The sequence below is a fragment of the Esox lucius genome, chromosome 25, assembly GCF_011004845.1.
Source record: "Esox lucius isolate fEsoLuc1 chromosome 25, fEsoLuc1.pri, whole genome shotgun sequence".
Lineage (NCBI taxonomy): Eukaryota > Metazoa > Chordata > Actinopteri > Esociformes > Esocidae > Esox > Esox lucius.
In genome coordinates, this window is record NC_047593.1 from 472,723 (window position 1) to 489,980 (window position 17,258).

At 38.9% G+C, this 17,258-nt stretch overlaps 1 protein-coding gene across 1 annotated transcript in view; it reads right to left on the reverse strand.

Annotated features, from left to right (window-relative positions):
• Positions 1 to 5,242: 5,242 nt before the first annotated feature.
• Positions 5,243 to 17,258, reverse strand: part of LOC105007944 (uncharacterized protein C4orf54-like) — an 85,086-nt gene continuing 73,070 nt past the window's right edge. The window contains exon 2 of the mRNA XM_013132102.3: positions 5,243 to 5,449. The gene's annotated coding sequence lies outside the window, so the exon portion shown is untranslated. The remainder of the gene's footprint in view (positions 5,450 to 17,258) is intronic.

Sequence of the window (17,258 nt, forward strand, 5' to 3'; positions counted from 1 at the left end):
TAGCAATAGCAATAGGTATGGAGAAGGCTTGGAACGGTTCATGATATGAAGTATACCACATAATCTGTAAAACATGGTGGAGGCATTGTGTGATGGCATGGGCATTCGTAGCTTCCAATAGCCCTGGATCATTAGTGTTTATTAACGCAGAAAATCCCACGAACAAACAACCGAAGACAGCTGCAGTAAAGGCCTGACAAAGCATCACAAAGGAGGAAACCCAGCTTTAGGTGATGTCCATGCATTCCAGACTTCAAGCAGTCATTGCCTGCAATGGATTCTTGACATATCAGTATTAAAAATGAACATTTTATTTTTGATTGTGTTAATATGTCCAATTACATACAGTGGGGAGAACAAGTATTTGATACACTGTCGATTTTGCAGGTTTTCCCACTTACAAAGCATGTAGAAGTCTGTAATTTTTTATCATAGGTACACTTCAACTGTGAGAGACGGAATCTAAAACAAAAATCAGTAAAATCATAGTACCTATGATAAAAATTACAGACTTCTACATCCCCACTGTATGAGTCCCTGAAATAAGAGGACTGTGTTTGCAATTCCTAAACATTTTATATGATTTTTTTGTTCAACCCCTTGAATTAATGCTGAAAGTCTGCACTTCAATTGCTTCTTGATTTTTTTATTTCAAAGCAATTGTGGTGGCGTACATAGCTAAAATTATGAAAATTGTGTCAATGTCCAAATATTTCCACAAAAGCAACAACACATAACAAGTATTGTGTAAAAAAAAAAAAAGTACAATGTGAAATTGTAATTGAGAAGTTATACCTCTGGCTTGACATTTTGAAATATATTTGAAGTTTAAAAAACTTTGTATAATATAAGTGAAATAAGACAACAAAGTTCAACCCCTTTTTAACATGTGAAAAGTTTAGAATATTTATATACATGTAGATTCATAGCACAATGCTGGGACAATAATTTATTCTACAGTGCATTAAATTGATAATTTTTGGGTAGTTTTTATACATTGTGTTGTCACATAAAAAACATGAATCTGGTTAAATGGACTGACCAGCAGCTCCAAACACCTTTAATGCATTCTCAAATTAGTAAAACAAGAAAAACAGCAACCTACAGTGTACGTATTGAAACATGGAAGTACCAATAGTCTGATCATCTACGTCTACAGTTGCACTGCATTTATTTCCAAAGGAAAGAACAAGATTCGTGTCAGTTTTTGGTTGAGTAATCTTAGTTCACTCTTCCTTGTGTGTGATTAAAAATATGACGTCAATATAAAAATTACATTTATGTTCATTCATGTATAAGTAAATTCAAATTTTATTAAAAACATTTTCAATTAATTAAAGATGAACTCAGGATCTGAAGCACAACAAATTTGTAAGATATTACATACAGTGGGGAGAACAAGTATTTGATACACTGCCGATTTTGCAGGTTTTCCCATTTACAAAGCATATCTGTAATTTTTATCGTATGTACTATTCAACTGTGAGTGAAGGAATCTAAAACAAAAATCCAGAAAATCACATTGTATGATTTTTAAGTAATTCATTTGCATTTTATTGCATGACATACGTATTTGAAAAGCAGAACGTAATATTTGGTACAGAAATCTTTGTTTGCAATTACAGAGATCATACGTTTCCTGCAGTTCTTGACCAGGTTTGCACACACTGTAGCAGGGATTTTGGCCCACTCCTCCATACAAACCTTCTCCAGATCCTTCAGGTTTCAGGGCTGTGGCTGGGCAATACAGACTTTCAGCTCCCTCCAAAGATTTTCTATTGGGTTCTATCTAGTTGGCAAGATAGTCAAGGAAATCTATGTGTAAGTTACTTGATGGTGATGGAAAAACAATACCACGCAGAAAATAATTCTATGTTCTTGTTTATTCTATTGGTATGAGCGCAGATACGTTTTAGGAAGGTTATGAAAATTGTGAAAATTGTGTCAGTGTCCAAATATTTCCGGACCTAACTGTATATGTCTAATATATGTTTTGTATAATATAACATCTTATTAAATTAATAATACAGTTTCACAAGTTACTGATGTACAGTAGTATTCTTTTTAAACTAGTGGAATAAAAAAAAAATTTAAACAGAAAACAGCAGTGCAATACATCTTAATTACATGAACTTTCATAGCACAACCTGAACAAAATAAATACATATTTTTTTTATTTTACACCATTTCCCCCTCCAAATACATTCTTGTCTTATTGCAGTAATTCCCAAAAGCCTCTGTACAGTCTAAGATCAGGACATGCATCTCACAAGACATACCCATTGAGCCTATTTGTTTTCCACACTGCTCATTCAATGAGGAAGTCAGGACCAATGTGCATGGAGGAGAATGCTTCTATTGGAGACAAGGAATGCTTCACTGGTCCATACCACCCTTAGCTGGCAATGACACGATAATATGCACAGGCCCATTATAGCATCCTGGTCACCACTAGGTATGACATATATTATTATTAAACCAAGGGTGTAGTGAAGCGTACACTCTACAATGTAGTGACTTAGACCACTGTACTTCTGGGGCAAGTCCTTGATTTAAATGGAATTCATGTCAGCATCCTGAATATACAGTGGGGAGAACAATTATTTGATACACTGCTGGTTTTGCACTTTTTCCTACTTACAAAGCATGTACAGGTCTGTAATTTTTATCATAGGTACACTTCAACTGTGACAGATAGAATCTAAAACAAAAATCCAGAAAATCTAATTGTATAATTTTTAAATAATTAATTAGCATTTAATTGCATGACATAAGTATTTGATCACCTACCAACCAGTAAGAATTCCGGCTCTCACAGACCTGTTAGTTCAAGTTCAAGATGACAGTCAATCTCCCTTGGTCTGGGGCTCCATGCAAGATCTCACCTCGTGGGGCATCAATGATCATGAGGAAGGTGAGGGATCAGCCCAGAACTACATGGCAGGACCTGGTCAATGACCTGAAGAGAGCTGGGACCACAGTCTCAAAGAAAACCATTGGTAACATACTACGCCGTCATGGATTAAAATCCTGCAGCACAAACAAGGTCCCCCCTGCTCAAGCCAGCGCATGTCCAGGCCCATCTGAAGTTTGCCAATGACCATCTGGATGATCCAAAGGAGGAAAGGGAGAAGGTCATGTGGTCTGATGAGACAAAAATAAAGCTTTTTGGTCTAAACTCCACTTGCCATGTTTGGAGGAAGAAGAAGAATGAATACAACCCCAAGAACACCATCCCAACCGTGAAGCATGGAGGTGGAAACATAATTCTTTGGGTATGCTTTTCTGCAAGGGGGACAGGACGACTGCACCGTATTTAGGGGAGGATGGATGGGGCCATGTATCGCGAGATCTTGGCCAACAACCTCCTTCCTTCAGTAAGATCATTGAAGATGGGTCGTGGCTGGGTCTTCCAGCATGACAACGACCTGAAACACACAGCCAGGAGCTAAGGAGCAACTAAGGAGTGGCTCCTTAAGAAGCATCTCAAGGTCCTGGAGTGGCCTAGCCAGTCTCCAGACCTGAACCCAATAGAAAATCTTTGGAGGGAGCTGAAAGTCCATATTGCCCAGCCACAGCCACGAAACCTGAAGGATCTGGAGAAGGTCTGTATTGAGGAGTGGGCCAAAATCCCTGCTGCAGTATGTGCAAATCTGGTCAGGAACTACAGGAAATGTATGATCTCTGTAATTGCAAACAAAGTTTTCTGTACCAAATATTAAGTTCTGCTTTTCTGTTGTATCAAATACATACGTCATGCAATAACATGCTAATTAATTACTTAAAAATCATACAATGTGAATTTCTGGATTATTTTTTTTAGATTACCCTAACCCAGAGTTGAAGAGTACCTACGATATAAATTACAGATTTGTACACGCTTTGTAAGTGGGAAAACATGCAAAATCAGCAGTGTATCAAATACTTGTTGTCCCCACTGTAAATCATGATCTATAATCATCTTTGATTTTAATTGCTAGTTGTAGGGATAAGGTCTAGCTTTTAAATTTCTCTTACTGCTACACTTTCCGCAACAGAATCAGAACTATGTTTTATATATATTAAATTATGAAATTAAATATTAAAAATTATATATTTGAAACAGCTTTGCAGTATCCTTCCAGTAAGATATGACATATCAACCTAATCCTAATAATTTACTTAGAATTGGAATCCATAAATACTGTGAGAGTATTCAGAAATAGGCATGAATTGGCAGGTATTCATAATATTGGTCTTTAAGAAAAAAATACAATTTCCCTCCAGCTCCATTATAGGGATCTAACCAAAAGGTTGTGGAATCCTTAGGTTTGTATGAATACTTAGGTTTGTATGAATGAATAATTGACATTTGCATTTCCCATTCATTTGACTTCTGTCTTCGACTAGCATTCCCTCTCAACTGAAGTAGCGTGCCAGCCTGTTTTCTGTTCACATGTGTAATGCATGATAATGCTCCTTACAATAACTAACCACAATGTACAAACACAGGCACACACACCTTTTCCTCTTACACATTAAAAAAAGGTTAGAGGAGGTTATCCCCTAAAATCTCTTAACTATGTCTGAGTCATGTGAGCCAAAAGTTACTTGGAAAAAAGGTTTGCCCCAAGTATACTAAGCTGACAGCTGACAATGAACAAATTTGCCAGGTCTCAGGAATCCAGCCAATGTCTGCAACAAACATTACGTGTTTCTCTAAAGTATGTCATGATCATATACGCATTCGAAGAGAGCGCCACAAAAATATTTTATAAAAGCACATACAATAGCTGCTTAGTCATAAGCTGCAATGTATGATGAAACAAAGGTTGCAGCCAATTAGGAGATAAGGAGAACTCTTTGCAGTTTGCTTGATTGTTTTTTCCATTATGGATCTAAACCCTGCATTGAAATGGAATTGACCACATTGCAAAGTAGGTCAACGTTTTTGGTAATGGGCAATCTATTTTGGATTACATGTTTACTGGACTTTCAAGTAAATCCAGGCTTTTATTGATTGTATGCTGAATGCTACTATACTATCCTGCAATTGATTTATCAAAAACTGTGAGAGTCAAAACAAACTTGTGCTTGTGCATTCAATATATATGTAGAATGTGAAATCTAAACAAGAAAAAAATTCTAATGTTTTTCTTTTTGAATCATAACATTGCAGTGCCTGAATTAGGTTGTTTTTAAACAAAAGCTGTTGTCTGAAATATAAAGAGCGATCCATAAGAAAAGTATTACAAAAGCAGTGTTAATTAGCTACTTTACAAACAAGTTGAAAGCATGAGCTTTAAGATACAGACATGCTGCAAATATCACCCCAGGACACAAATGGTTGATTGATGGTGTGTTGTTGGGTGTTGAGTTGTTGGTTCAAGTTGAATTTGGAGGTTCGGGGCAAAGAAGGGTTTGAGAAGATTATCTATTCATGACGGGATAAGCTCCTCAACAAGAACTCCTGTGTAGAAAGGAAAAAAATAATTTAAACGTATTAATATTTTTTTCTGCTTAGGGACTTGAAAAGCCTTTTATTATCAAAATATTTATCACACCCACTTCTGCAAAATTTGTGCAGTAAATGAACAGGCTAAATGCAGAAAAAATTTAAGTACACAGTACATTGTTAAAAAAAGAAAAAAAATTACATGTAATCATGACAGTATAACACCAAGTCAATTTAACTTCAGTTAGGAATGTGTACAGTTAGGAAGCATAAGCATTTGTGAATCAATGTCATCAGTTTTGGTGCAAATGAAAGTGACAACAGGTGTGCTAAAAAGGCAACAGCAAGACAACCCCCAAAAAGGCAATGGGTTTGCAGGTGGTGGCCACAGACAATTGCTCTCTCCTTATCCTTCCTGACTGATTCTTTTCTAGTTTTGTGTTTTGCTAGAGTCCTTGTCACTAGTGGTAGCATGAGGTGGTAACTGCAGCCCAGGTTGCACAGGTAGTCCAGCTCCTCCAGTATGGCACTTTTGATGATTGTTTTACAGGTAGGTGGGACTTCCGGTTTGGGGGCGGGAAGTCCGGTTTGGTAGGTGGGACATCCTGTGTTACATATGCTTGGGGGTGGTACTTCCTGTGGGACGTTTGTTAGGGAGTGTAACTTCCGGTATGACGTATGCATGTTCGTGGGATGAGTGGTATGTGTGTGGTTTGTAATTTATGGTTGCTTTGATGTTTAACCATGGGGCTCCAGGGGTCAGGCTTCCCCAGACATTCAATGTTACAATAAGAATTTCTAAGTTCGATGTTAAACAATAGGGTGCCAGTGGTGAATGTTAAATTCCCCAGGCAAGAATTTTTTACGATATGTAGTGAGATGTTTGGTGTTTAAAAATAGGGCACCAGGGTTCAGGAATGTTAAATGACCAGGCAGTTGATGTTGTGATAAGTGCTATGTGTGTGCAACAGATGGTCTATAAACAGTGGGCGGTACTCTTTCATGTTTCACCAAGCGATTGGTGAGTGGCTTGGTCTGTGTATTAAAACCAAGCTGACCTCCGTTGTTGGTTATTCAGACTAGCCTGAGTAAACCTATGTGTACATTACAAAACATGGCAGATTGTATGGCGATCAACATTGGATTTAAAACACCAGTGAAAGTTAGCAGCTTAAATGCAGCACAGCAAATCGGCAGGAGAATACAATTGGAGGACGACGACATGATGAAGATGTCACCTCCGAAGAAACCAATGCAGTGTTTAGCTCAAATTCTCCAACTAAACCAGGATATGTTAGCACAGGAGTGGAAGTTGGAAGACGGATAAATTGGTGGACACATATTAAAGCCCTGTATACAGGTTTGGAAAAAATTAAGAGACCAATCAAAATGTATCTTAAATCAGCATCTCTATTATGTATGGCAGCCATTCCATTCCAGTGTCTGTTCAATTCCAACACAGGCACACCTCATACTTAATGAGGTAATGATTAGGGGATTACTTGAACAAAATCTAATTTAATGAGGAAAAGTATGAAAACCACTGCTTGAAATAGGACCAGATGGATGGCAAAAACAGTGCAAGTAGTACGTCAAAGGTATTCAGCATGACAAAAGAGCTGAAAAGAAAAGCTTTGAGTGAGGAAAAGAAGGGTTAAATTCTGGCTTTACTGGCAGAGGGATACAGTCAGAGTTGGGGAGTAATGGATTACAAGTAATCCTTTACATTTAACGGATTACAAAAAACAACTGTAATCAGTTACGTTACCAACAAAAATAGTGTAATCGGTTTACAGAAACCTTTGAAAAGATTTATGATTATTTTGGATTACTTCAATAGGTGCGAGAAAGAATTATGATGTTGTATGTTAGAGTTTGTTATTTAATGTTATAAAAACATTGTTATTTGAACAAAAAAAATAATTGCGCGCCTCAGTTGTGTATGTGATCATAATGCCCGTGAAGGTGGACGCGCATAACCAGTTTAGTGATGGAGGAAGAGCTAGTTTAAATTTCTCCAGTTTTTCTTGGTTGGATGGCTGGTAAAAACAGAGTATATCTTCGATAATATTAGCCGAATCATATAAAATGTTATATAGTTATCTACTCGACACATAATTCTCAGAACAATGATAAGCAATAGGCCTACGTGGTGTTATATCTTTTTCAAGTTTCAAGGTTTATTTTTCAAATGCACCGAACAACACAGCCAGGATGAGTTACCTTTTACAGGAATTGTTTAATAGATTAGGCAACTATTTGTTAGATATCTGTAACATGGCACTGCCTTCTAGATAAAACATTATACGAAATTTACCACGACATTTGAGGAGAAAAGGTGTGTTGGGAAGCATTCTGCTAAAGGATGATTATTTGCATTTGAAGCGGCCACATCAACTCCATCCATACAGGTCGGCCATGTGATTCTGCTTGCTTTGCATCTCTGAAAATTGTGTTAATTGGTTATCATTCGCTGCTGACGTCATTTATTTTAAGGTAAGAGTGCAGGTTTATAATCACAGTTCTCCTTCTCCACTAAGTTCTCCTTCTCCATTATAAATCCGTTTTGATATGAGGAATGCATTTTCTGAATTTTCCCAGTCTCCTCCCGTTTTGAACTTAGGAGGGCATGAGGTCCTGGCCCACATCTGCGGAGTACCCGCCTTGGGGGACCCGTTGCTGTCCCTGTCCAGAGTCCTTCCGGTTGTGTTGCAGACCCACACGCATTTATTAATTATTACAATTGTAATCTTAATATGTTCGCCTGAGACAGCCAGAAGAGGACTGGTCACCCCTCTTGAGTCCTCTCTAGGTTTCTTCCTACATTTTGGCATTCTTAGGGAGTTTTTCCTAGCCACTGAAATTCAACACTAATGTTGTTTGCTCCTTGGGGTTTGTCAGGGCTTTATAAATACATTTGATTGATTGATAAAATTTGATCTTAATACGAAAGTAATCTATATGGACAAATATGGACAGGTAACTTGTAACTGTAATGGATTACATTTAAAAAGTAACCTACCCAATTCTGGATACAGTGAGTGTCAGGTTGCTTCCATCCTGAAAATGTCAAAGACGGCGGTTCATAAGAACCAAGGCAAGCAACCGACATTGGGGACAACAAAGCTACAGACTGGCAGAAGGAGAAAACGACTGTTCACTGACCAAGATGACCGTCAACTCATTCAAATGTCACTCAACAACCCGTAGGATGACATCAAGTGACCTATAAAAAGAATGGCAAACAGCAGCTGGGGTGAAGTGCACTGCGAGGACGGTTCAAAACAGGCTTTTAGGGGCAGGGCTGAAGTCGTGCAAAGCTAGAAAAAAGCCCTTCATCACTGAGAAGCAAAGAAGAGCCTGGCTGAAGTTTGCAAAAGACAATAAGGATTGGACCATAGAGAAATGGAGTAAGGTCATCTTCACTGAATAGTCACATTTTCAGCTTTTCCCAACACCTGGTCGCCTAATGGTTAGACAGAGACCTGGAGAGGCCTACAAGCCACAGTGTCTCGCACCCACTGTGAAATTTGGTGGAGGATCAGTGATGATTTGGGGATGCTTCAGCAAGGCTGGAATCGGACATATTTGTCTTTGTGAAGGACGCATGAATCAAGCCAGTACAAGGTTATCCTGGAAGAACAGCTGCTTCGTTCTGCTCTGACAATGTTGCCCAACTCTGAGAATTGGATTTTCCAGCAGGACAATGCTCCATGCCAAACAGCCAGGTCAATCAAGTTGTGGATGGAGGACCACCAGATCAAGACCCTGTCATGGCCAGCCCAATCTCCAGATCTGAACCCCATTGAAAACCTCTGGAATTTGATCAAGAGGAAGATGGACGGTCATAAGCCATCAAACAAAGCCGAGCTACTTGAAGGAGTGGCATAAAGTTACCCAACAGCAATGTGACTGGTGGAGAGCATGCCAAGACGCATGAAGGCTGTGATAAAAAAATCAGGGTTATTCCACTATAGATTTCTGAACTCTTCCTAAGTTAGAACATTTGTATTTTGTTGTTGAAAAATGAATATGAATTTGTTTTCTTGGCATTATTTGAGGTTATTCTGACTTACTGAAGTTTGCAAAAGACCATAAGGATTGGACCATGAATAGATGAATGGTGTAAAGTCATCTTCTCTGACTTGTCAAATTGTCAGCTCCGACTGACCGATGGTCCCAAGTTCGTATCCCCTCGCAGGCCAAGCGAAGTACGCATTATGAATTATTTATATAGACGAAAACTTTGCTGGCTAAAACCGTTTAGTATCTACATTATAGTGAGCCTGAAATAAAACAGTTTACGGTTATATTGCAACTGTTTCTGGTGGATTTTCAAAGTACGCATCAGTGCATGCATTCATCTTCAATCTCGCTAGCAATTGCTCAATTCTTATGATTATTCCTAGGAAGTTAGTAGATACTAGTAAGCCCATTACTGGCTAATAAGCTGTTAAAACAGCCAATGGCAAAAGAGGATTTGTTCAGGATAGAGACAAGAGGCTACACAAATGTACAGCAAATGTACAGCTCTGTGGTGTAGTGATTAACAACACAGCCTTTCATGTGGGTGACCAAGGTTTGAATCTCAAGATGGCAACACTTTCTATTGCGGGCTGGCTGAACAAGGCTTGCCTGGTTTCTTGTTATTTGGACTGTGGGAGTAATGTTGTCAGTACTTTATAGAATAAAACAAAACTGTTCATTTTACTCAAACACATACCTATGAATAGTAAAACCTGAGAAACTGATCATTTTGCAGTGATCTATACATTTTTTCCAGTGCTGTATATATTTTAAAAGGAAGTAAAAAGAATAAACAAAATATAAAATCACAGTGATAAAATATTCATAAAAACCATCTTATAAAAATAGTTTTTAGATTAGATTGAACTTTATATTGTCATTGAACAGTACAAGTAGAGTACAATGAATTGCAGTGAAAGGTAAGATTTATAATGTTATGATTTAGGTAAGATTTTAAAGAATGCACTGATGTAGCATCTCTGACATTCTGTGGTAGTCTGCTCCAGAGTCTAGGGGCCCGTTCAGCAAAGGCCCAGTTCCCTTTTCTAGACTCCAGGACAGCCAAAAGTCATTTTATAGTTGATCTAAGAGGCCTAACAGTGAAATATGGGTTTAGCTGGGGACTTATTGTTGAAAAAGCATTACAGTAGTCTAGGCGAGATTAAATAAAAGCATTAAATTCAACAATACTCTTGTTTGCTTCTTAAATAGATTTGTATGAAATCTGATTGTATAATTTTCTGAGTGTCCTCAAAAGATAAAACCGATCTCATTTTGACAATATTTCTAAGTTAGTAAAGGCATGACTGCATCAGTTTTGTGTTAATTTTGTGTTAATTTTCAAAGTGTAAGTCTAGATTAAAAAACAAATCCCTGAACAGGCACAATATTTTTTAAAGCGATCCTAGAGCCAACCAACCTTCAACTGAAATAATTTAAAAATCATTTAAAAATCTGTTTGATCAGTGTTTAACTGAATAAATTTATTGGACATCCAGTTTGAAATGTTTTCCTGGCAATTATGCAGAAACCAAAACTCAAGTCATTTGACTTAACCGAGAAATACAACTGCGTATCATCTGCATAACAATGAAAAGAAATGTCATGCTGTTGAATTACACTACCTAATGGAAGCATATACAGAGAAAACAGGATTGGCTCCCAGATAGAACCCTGCAGAAAACCACATGAAAGGCACAAAGGAAGAAATATAATTGTTAATGGACACTACAAATCCACTATTTGACAGATACGACTTGAACCAATCTAATGCAATCCCTGAGATCCCAACCCAATTTCTAAGTCTATTAAAATTTTTATGGTCTGTAGTGTCGAAAGCTGCATAAAGATCCAGTAACAACAATATTGATCATTCTACAGAGTCAGCGTTCAACAACAAGTAATTTGTTACCTTAACGAGCTATACTGTGTTTATGATAAAAGCCTGACATGAATTTCTCAAAAATAAAATTGTGTTCCATCACCTGTGAAAGTTGTTTTGCCACAACTTACTAAAGTTTTGGATAAGAAGGGCATCTTGGAAATTGGCCTATAGTAATTAAACAGAGGTGTCAAGATTAGGTATTTTAAGAAGAGGCTGGACACTGTTTATAATGGAGAGTAGTTCAGAGCCTACTGTAAATTTCTTTAAGCAGTCTGGGTGGTATAGTTTCTAGAGGGCAAAAGGGTTTGAAATGAGATATGATATCCAACAGGTCTTCTAAAAAGAATTGAAGTAAAATAGTTTAGACAAGGGTAAGGAACTTCAATAAAGGGTAGAGTATGGCATTTCATAGATCAAATATTTTGTATATTTAAAAATTTCTAATTAAAAAAGGTTAAGACCTTTTCACAGTCTGCGGCAGTTGATGCCATGCTGGAGCAGTGCTGGATTAACAACACTTTGGATTGTGACAGGTTGCTGAAATTAAGCAAAGAAAATACTTTGCCTTCGCATCCTTATCTGCCTTATTGTAAGATAATAGCAGCTCCTTCATATAGATGTCATGGGCATGAAATCTTAAGGTTTTGATTCAGGCCTTGACCTAGATCTAAAAGGAGCAATTTCATCAAGAGTGCTTTGACATAGTTTGTTGAATCTATTTAGAGATACATCAGTACTACATGTGGCATACAGGGTTAAACAATTACTAGGAAAATAGCTGAACATTTTGAATTAATGATGCGAGAGTGAATATTATGATTTTCCTTTTAGGGGAAAACATTATGCAGGACAATACTAAACAATACTAAACAATACTAAGACGATCAGACACAAAAATATCTTCTTTTACAAGATTATTCAGGGTAAGACCACCAGTAAAAACCAAATCCAGTGTGTGGCCATGATTGTGGGTCTGACCAGAGACATGCTGTGTCATGTTACGTGATTCAGTTAGAATCATAGTCAGTGGCTGCTATATTTGTGGGGTTATCAATATGGAAATTGAAATCGCTTGCAACAATGATAAGGTCATATAGTGGGGACAACAAGTATTTGATACACTGTCGATTTTGCAGGTTTTCCTTCTTACAAAGCATGTAGAGGTCTGTAATCATAGGTACACTTCAACTGTGACTGACATAATAAAAAAAAATAATCCTGAAAATCTAATTGTATAATTTTTTAATAATTAATTTGCATTTTATTGCATGACATAAGTATTTGATCACCTATCAACCAGTAAGAATTCCGGCTCTCACAGACCTGTTAGTTTTTCTTTAAGAAGCCCTCCTGTTCTCCACTCATTTCCTGTATTAACTGCACCTGTTTGAACTCGTTACCTGTATAAAAGACACCTGTCCACACACTCAATCAAACAGACTCCAACCTCTCCACAATGGCCAAGACCAGAGAGCTGTGTAAGTACATCAGGGATAAAATTGTAGACCTGCACAAGGCTGGGATGGGCTACAGGACAATAGGCAAGCAGCTTGGTGAGAAGGCAACAACTGTTGGTGCAATTATTCAAAAATGGAAGAAGTTCAAAATGACAGTCAATCTCCCTCGTTCTGGGGCTCCATGCAAGATCTCACCTCGTGGGGCATCAATGATCATGAGCAAGGTGGGGATCAGCCCAGAACTACACGGCAGGACCTGGTCAATGACCTGAAGAGAGCTAGGACCACAGTCTCAAAGAAAACCATTAGTAATACACTACGCCATCATGGATTAAAATCCTGCAGCGCACGCAAGGTCCCCCTGCTCAAGCCAGTGCATGTGCAGGCCCGTCTGAAGTTTGCCAATGACCATCTGGAGGATCCAGAGGAGGAATGGGAGAAGGTGTTAGGGAAATTTCTTAAACTGATGTATTCTTACTAGGGATGTGCATCTCCATAACTGAGGCCGATGCAATAAGCATCTCGATGCATAGCCAACGATGCAATATTTTAAAGGTACATATAAGCAGCAACCGATGCGATTCACTATTATTACGATGCGGTGCGATTCAGTCTTAAGTGCCATCTGACTATATATGACTCTTTCACAAACAAAAGATTTGTTTTTTACAAAACCAAAAGATTAAATAAAAACAGACATTCTTTTCCTGTCTTGTCTCTAGTTACTTTTAACAGCTCACACATTTAACAGGTGAAACAAATTAAGGATGCTGCTCATAGATAAAAAATGAAGAAATTTTCTGCAACTTGCCAGCAGGCTAATGTGATTTCAGCAGGTAGGCTTACTCAGTGAGCAGAAAGCAGGTGCTGTTTTAACATCAACAATAAAAATAAAAACCTTTCACAAACGGGTAAACAAAAATTTATAGTCAAAGGCTGCTGTAAACAAGATTAGCTTAAATGTCCTACTTTAAGGTTTTTCTTCTGGAAAATCAGTTGATCTACATGATCAGGGTGAAGCAAACTGCGCTGTGCAGTAACTATGTCTCCAGCTGTGCTAAACACTCTTTCAGAGGGTACACTTGTAGCTGGGATGGAGAGGTATCTCTTTGCCAATGCTGAAAGTAGAGGAAGATCCACTTGTTTTTTCCACCACTGCAGCAAGTCACCACTCAGACCTAAAGAATCCCTCTCTCTGTACTTTAAAGTTTCCTCCTTAGCTCTCTCCCTTGTGTTCTTTGTCGTCTGTGGTCTCTGAATGTGGAAATCGCCAAACATCTGGTCCAAGGCCGTTTTCTTCTTGGGAGGAACATCATCTAGGAGCAGAAAGATTTTCAGAAACATTATTTCAGTCAATATTATACTACAAAAAAATGTGACATACAATACTAGACCATAACACATGAATCTTCAAATCAACATAAAGTATATAACTTTTGCAACAGTTCCTAAACTTCCTATCAGAACATAGCAAACCTGTCTCTTCCTCTCTGTGGGGGCTCCTGATACCACCTGTTTCAGCTGTCTGGTCCTCATTCATTGTGTTCCCTGCCTGACAATAATTATTACAATCCAGAGACTGTTAGATTTCCTTAAACTAGACATAATTTAAGACACAAATAAATAAAAGTAACAAATGGGTATGAGAGAGAGAGAGAGATAATATACTGAGTATATTCTTCTTACCTTTTCATCCATCTTCACCACCTCTCCTATTAGCTTTGTGAATATTATGTCCTTGGTGTCATTGTCATCCAGGAAAGCCAGGTCTTTGAAGCGTGGATCAAGGACTGAGGCATAGTGGAGGAGGTCTTGGAGGTATGTGTAGTGACCGTCAAAGTCCTGCCTGAATCGCTCCTTCATCTGAGAAATTACTGGTTGATCACTATCATCAGGCTGGAAATGTCTCTTTAATTTGGCCTGAATTGGGGAGATCATTGAGATGGTGTTTTTTTTTCCTCACTGAGGAGCGTGGTTGCCACTTTCAGGGGAGACATCAATTTGATGACATCTTGAATTATTGACATGTCTTCCTCTGTCAGGCTGGCCATGCATTCACTTCTCTTTATCTGCTTTGACAGCAGGGTGTTCAACACAGCGCGCTGTTGCTCCCAAAAACGCTCCAACATGTCAAGCGAACTGTTCCATCTTGTGGAAACATCATGGATAAGCTTGTGGTTTGGCAGGTGTAACTGGGCCTGCATTTCACGCAGAACTTCAGTTGCTTTTGGGCTTCTGTGAAAACATTTTTACCACCTTCCTCACTTTCGCCAAAAGCTCAGATATCCTGTCCAGTTTGAGGGATTTTTGCGAGGCCAGATTTAGTGTGTGCGCGATGCATCGCACATGGGTGTCCATCTCTGCACCAACTCCGGCCAGCATCATGTTTTTTGCATTATCTGTGACCAACGATGTGTCCTTGATGTTGATGTAGTAAAACTGCTAGATTATTCCCTGTGTGAGCCTCATTGAACACTCTAGTCTGAAGAACGTGGTTTTGCAAAACCCACTCATTGTCAATATAGTGTGCAGTGACAGTTACGTATGAGTCCGTGGCACAAGACGTCCAGCCATCAACCATAACTGCAACTCGTTGGGCATTGCTTAATGACTCGGCTATCTCTCGTTTAACTTTGTCATACAAAGCAAGGATTTGTTTCTCAGTGAATAGCTTTCTATTTGGTATGTGGTACCTCGGCTCCAAGACGTGGAGGAGGTACTGGAATCCCTCGTTCTCTGTAACGCTGTAAGGCTGAATGTCTTTACAAATAAAAAGGCGATTGCGTCGGTTATTGCTTTGGAACGAGCAGAGCTGACAGCCAGCGGGGAGTGAAAAAAAGTTGTAATCGTTTGCTCACCCGGCGTCCTGCTAGCGGTACCACAGCGGCTAGTACTAGCAACGGCTGATTCCATATTTTACAAATTGCATGCGTTTTGTCAAGATTTCCATCTCGCTTATAAAACCCAAAGTGTTTCCAAACACTGGATTTAAAATGACTTGGTTGAAGAAAGAGTTTGAGACTCGAGTCTGCCATGTTAATCTGTTCTAGGTAACTCTCAGGAGGACACCTCTCGGTCTCTGTAGTGTTGTGATACGTAGCAGCTGCAGCTGCTGCAGTGGTGATGAGCGCTTTAGCAACAGTTCAGAAAGAAGAAATCATTCTAAAAGTTACATAATAAAATTATAGCGCATCTACTAATAATTATATATGAATAAATCGTTTTTTACCGATGCAGATATGTTAGGAACGATGCATCGCGATACAAATGCCAACTGTATCCAATGCACGCTTATTTAAATCGATGCATCGCATCGTAAGCTTTTATGACGATGCACCGATGCGAATCGGTGAATCTTACCAACCCTAATTCTTACTGATTAAAGGACTGAGTCCCCATGTTTAGATAAGTAGAGGAATGTGGAAGAGGGGGATCTGGTATTTGTTTAAGGTCGCATCCTTCACTGGTAGCAGCAGATTATAGGATTAATCGTAAATCTGCCTATCTGTATAACCCATTAGTGTCTTTCTGTAGTTTGACCAGATGCTGAAATCCTCCTCAAGGGTTGAGAAGGTTACCCAGGGGGGAGGGAGGACAACAGGTGCCTTGTGATATGTGATAGAACAAAGGGAATGAGTTGTATAGACATAAGACAGATGGGTAGTATCTGCATCTTACCACACCCCTTTGCCTCCCTTAAATACTGACGGTCGTCCTGTGTTAATTTAGAGATTATTCATTGTTACTTTGTAACCTGTGTATTCTCTCCTTGCAAGAATAAACTGTTTATTCTGCATTTGAGTTTTCCTCTGTCTTACCTACCATTTTCGTAAATTGTTTGGACTTTAGAAATTGCCATCACAAAGGTCATGTGGTCTGATGAGACAAAAATAAAGCTTTTTGGTCTAAACTCCACTTGCCATGTTTGGAGGAAGAAGAAGGATGAATACAACCCCAAGAACACCATCCCAACCGTGAAGCATGGAGGTGGAAACATAATTCTTTGGGTATGCTTTTCTGCAAGGGGGACAGGACGACTGCACCGTATTTAGGGGAGGATGGATGGGGCCATGTATCACGAGATCTTGGCCAACAACCTCCTTCCCTCAGTAAGATCATTGAAGATGGGTCATGGCTGGGTCTTCCAGCATGACAACGACCCGAAACACACAGCCAGGAGCTAAGGAGCAACTAAGGAGTGGCTCCGTAAGAAGCATCTCAAGGTCCTGGAGTGGCCTAACCAGTCTCCAGACCTGAACGCAATAGAAAATCTTTGGAGGGAGCTGAAAGTCTGTATTGCCCAGCCACAGCCCTGAAATCTGAAGGATCTGGAGAAGGTCTGTATGGAGGAGTGGGCCAAAATCCCTGCTCCAGTATGTGCAAATCTGGTCAAGAACTACAGGAAACGTATGATCTCTGTAACTGCAAACAAAGGTTTCTGTACTGAATATTAAGT